Source organism: Lupinus angustifolius, chromosome LG17 (genome assembly GCF_001865875.1).
Source record: "Lupinus angustifolius cultivar Tanjil chromosome LG17, LupAngTanjil_v1.0, whole genome shotgun sequence".
NCBI classification, from domain to species: domain Eukaryota; kingdom Viridiplantae; phylum Streptophyta; class Magnoliopsida; order Fabales; family Fabaceae; genus Lupinus; species Lupinus angustifolius.
In genome coordinates this window covers 17,287,930-17,292,780 of record NC_032025.1, presented here as the reverse complement: position 1 = coordinate 17,292,780, position 4,851 = coordinate 17,287,930, and the positions used below count along the sequence as shown (strand labels likewise).

The 4,851-nt window shown below is 36.2% G+C and overlaps 1 long non-coding RNA gene across 1 annotated transcript in view; it reads left to right on the top strand.

Annotated features, from left to right (window-relative positions):
- Positions 1 to 4,851, top strand: part of LOC109331042 — a 16,559-nt gene that overhangs the window by 3,791 nt on the left and 7,917 nt on the right. Inside the window, exon 2 of the long non-coding RNA XR_002105729.1 lies at positions 2,683 to 2,685. This is a non-coding gene — a long non-coding RNA (uncharacterized LOC109331042). The remainder of the gene's footprint in view (positions 1 to 2,682; positions 2,686 to 4,851) is intronic.

Sequence of the window (4,851 nt, the reverse complement as noted above, 5' to 3'; positions counted from 1 at the left end):
ACCCAAATACTGGAAAAACTGTCCAGTTAATCGATTAACAGAAGGGCTTACTCGATTAACACAGTTACAGAACAGATTAACAGAACATGCAATTTGTACTTTCAATAAGATACACTTTAAACATATATATTTCAGATATTATTGCATACAAGTATTAATGATATAGCATTAAAAAAATATCCAAATTCTCAAGTATATATTCAGTGTATCAATGCAAGAAACAGAAAAATAAAGAGAGAAAGAAAGAACAGTGCACAAGGATTTTTATCCTGGTTCATTTGCGGTCCACTACAAACTACATCCAGGCCTCCCCTTCTGGATCAGGGAGATTTTCTTTCTTCACAATATTGAATTAAGATACAATTAGCAATTCAATTTACAAGCACAAGGGATGCTCCCTTCTTGGAATCTAGGATCTCTAAAACCTGGTTGGACTTCTACCCTTTCGCCTCTTGAGAAAACCTTTCTCGCGAACAAGCCCCAACCAAGAATCTTATCCTCAAATCAAGACCTCCCTGCCTTGGTGAAGAACTACAATCTCTATGGTGATTTCACACCAAGAGACAAATCCAGACTGCACAACACACGTTAAAATCAAGGTATTCTAAGCACATAAAGCCTAAGATATTACAATGTAAAGACGAACGATTAACCCTTATCCTAATCAATGTGAAAGTGAGTTAATCAGAATACAGTATGTAACAGGTTTCTTTCAATCAGAATCTAATGCATGATCATGTGAGCAATATCAAATGAATATCAAATTATGTAGAAACATAAAGCATGTTATAGAAAAACAACATAATCTCTCTTCTCACACATGCAACTCTCAAGCAAAAAAATAGTGAAAATACGAATGCAAAATGCTCTCTAACACAGCCCTAAACAAATAGAATGAATGCTTCTGAGTTCTAAGTGAAGCCTCGTATTTGTAGCATGGAGAATAAGTGGTTTAAGCCGTTGCAAAAACATTTAAGCAGTTACAACAGCAAAAATATATTTCAGTTATAACACAAAACAAACACATTAATCAATTCACACTACCATTTAATCGATTAACGGACTTACAGAATGACATCCAAAACAGTTAAAACAGAAAACACATATTCAACAGAAATTTGGTTATGTTAATCGATTAAGCTACCACGTTAATCGATTAACTGAGACATTTATGCATATGTGCAAATTGCTTGTTCTGTTAATCTGTTCTGTAATTGTGTTAATCGATTAAGTCCTTCTGTTAATCGATTAACTGGACAATCTTTTCCAGTATTTGGGTTGTTGTTAGAAAGCGGTAGTTTGTAACCGCCACACCTATTCAACCCCTCCTTCTAGGTGTTCCTAGACCACTGATACCTAACAACTAGCATGTAGGTTCACCTAACTTATACTCACTTACTACGACACACATCCCAAACTACTTAGGTTATAGACTCAATTTATCTCTTAGTCTAGATATGACCAAATGAGCACAAGACATGTTGATTGTTGAGCCATCTTCAAGCTTTGTTAGAACCTTGTATTCATCAAAACATAGGCTAAGATATGCTAGTGCTATTCTTGACACTTTACACTTTCAATCTCCCACTTTTTGATGATGACAAACACTTCGTCAAAAATCTTCTATTTGTTGATGGATAAGCTTGATGATGAATTTGCAGAATGGTTCTTAAAGGTTGTTTTGTTATTTTTCAAATACCAAAGTTAATGCGCATTGCTTCTCTGTTTCATAAGCAAAAGTGTGTACAGAAGCTGAATAGAAACAACCTGCAAAGTGCTTTATACAACCTGCAAAATGTATGTAACGCAACAAGCAACCTTTCTCCCCCCTTTGACATTATAAAAAATATAGATGTATTCAATTCTAGTCAAAAGTTAGGAGAGTTATAAGGGTTATTAACAGATTGTAAGTAATCAATTATTCCTGGGTAGATAACTAAATAACCAGCTGGTGGAAGCTTGAACAAATCCACAGTTTTTTACTGCATTTAATCAATTAAGTAGTACTTGTTAATCGATTAAAAGCACACCAGATAGCAACATAAGAGTTTGAATGACATGAGAGGGTTATGCATGATCAAATTAACCATGGAATGATTACGCAATTGATAAATTTGTGTATTTTGCAGCAGGCACAGTTATTCAATATTGACACATATACCAATCATGATCAAGATTCATTACAAACAACATAAAGTGCTATATGGATTATAATTAAAAGTCAAGCAAGAAAGTAATAATTCGAAAGGATTTAACATGTAACATAGTAGTGCAATAGTAGATTAGAGTTAGTTACAATCCAAAATGAAATGAAATGGCAATATTCAGCAAAGAAATCTCAAGAGAAAACAGGAACAACAAAGTCCATTAGCTAGAAAAGGATTGCTAATGTTCTAAGGCTTTCTATCTAAGGATGAGATGAAGGATTCTGGTTGATAGGAGTCGACGAGCTACAGCTATCCTTGATAAGAACACTCAACTTGTTGAGCTCATTACACATTCTTCTTGTCTGAGATTCAGAAGTAGTTTGAATGAAGTTCCGCAAGGATTGATAATGGTTGTCAATGTACTCATTCTGACGCTCCTCAAAACGCTCCAAATCCGTGTGATGCGAATCCTTAAGTGACTGAAAGCGAAGATCTATCTGATTATTCAATCGGTGTTCCATAGCATCCATATAAGCTTGTCCAAACACGGATCCCTGTGACACGTGTCCTGAATGCTCCCCCTGAGTTGCAGCAAAAGGCTCTTGATTAATGTTTTGATCGTCTTCACTAGAAGGATCAAGGTTCACATTGTTGTAGTCTTCTTGATATTGCCAAGTGTTGCCATACTTGTAGATGCCCATCTTGTGAATTAAAAACTCACCAATCAAATGTTCTTTGTTTGAGCAGTCCATCATAATAGTATCCGAGATGTCAATATGTAGGTAATCAATCATTCGGGACACAAAGATACTATAAGGAAGCAGTTTTGATTGAGAGGTAGAGACGCTATACATGACTTTCAAGATTTCTTCAGGCCAATTTATCATGATGTTCTCTTTCACAACAAACATAAATCTCAAATCGTTCAAAGTGGGTTGTGCATGATTTGTTTTTCTCTGAATTAAAATGTAGGCAATCAAGTAGTGCATGAGCCTATTTTCTACCGATAGAGGTCCAACTTTAGTTAATTCGCCTTGAACATAGAGTTGTGGTCTACGCAGGCACGATTTATACACTTCAACAACATCGAAGTAGTGGTCGTTAGCCCAACCACAATCACTCAAACTAGCACCAGAAGCAGCTAATCCACCCACATTCATAAAAATTTCTTTAGTGACTTCAAACAACTTTCCAGCTACCATCGACCAATATTTCCCATTCTTATATCTAAAATTCGAGTAGAACTCCCTAACTAGAGCAGGGTAAATGTTACCTTTCATTTCCAAGAAGGGGACAACCCCTTGAACTTGCAAATCAATCGGGAACTCGAAGTTCTGTTCCACAAGCCTATCCACATCAGCAAACCGAATGTATGTAGGTTTTCTTCCCTGAAATTTCTGCAGCCTTGTTTCTTGTAAAATCAGTGAGTAATATGGGTCCCCGTGGTCCTCCCTTGTTGTTTGAGAAGGTACGATTCTTGGTGCACGCGGTGGACGTATCGCAGTTGTTTTGATTATTTTTCCACGTCCTTTGTCCATTGTAATTAGATCTGAACCGTGATGAAGGTTTACAAGAGGGATTGAGGGAACCTAGGTTAGGATTTTCAGTTTGGGGAAAGCGGGTTTCTTGAAATGGGGGATGAGGAAGATGGATAATGGAGTTTGAATGTAGTGGAAGGAATGGATTTGGGGCTAGGGTGAAGCTTAGGACAGAGTTGGAATTGTTCCTCTAAGATTTGAGAGAAAAGAGATGAATGAGGTTTTTAAAAAAATGTCATTGTTTCTGATATAAAGCACCTGTTAATCGATTATTGGTTTGACTTAATCAATTAACTGTTACAATTTTTTTCCAGGTTTTAAAAAATTATCCAGGTAATCGATTAATGCATTGTCTTAATCGATTAACTGTATCAGATACAACGTTTTGACCGTTTTTAAGCATGCACAGGTTTTTAAGCAATCACACGTATTTCAAATAATTTTAGGCACATAATCATGATTTAAAAAAAAAGGTTCACAAGCATTTTAATCATAATGTTTGACACATTCAAATAGATCATGCAAGATAATCACAAAAGAAGAATTAATCAAGATATTTTTCATCAAGAATTCCTAGTTCTCTTCGAAGAACATAGAAAGTATCTCGTGAGAGGGGCTTGGTGAAAATATCTGCTAATTGTTCTAATTGTTTAGAAGTTTCAACAAACTCTAATATGAAATCACCTTTTTGAACATGATCACGCAAGAAATGGTGTCTTATTTCAATATGTTTTGTTCTAGAATGCAGAACGAGATTCTTGGAGAGGTTAATGGCACTCGTGTTATCACACTTGATAGGGATCTTTTTCAATATGAGCCCAAAGTCCTTAAGTTGCTGCTTCATCCAAAGGATTTGAGCGCAACACACGCCAACAGCAATATATTCCGCTTCAGCGGTGGACAAAGCAACGCACGCTTGCTTTTTTCTGTGCCATGCAACAAGGGAGCTACCTAATAGGTGACAAGTCCCACTAGTGCTTTTACTATCCAACTTACACCCAGCGAAGTCGGAATCGGAGTAAACTACCAAGGATAAGGAGGCATCCCTGGGATACCATAATCCCATATTTATTGATCCTTTTAGATATCTCATGATACGTTTTACAACAATAAAATGTGATTCTTTTGGCAAAGCTTGAAACCTAGCACACATACAGACGCTAAAC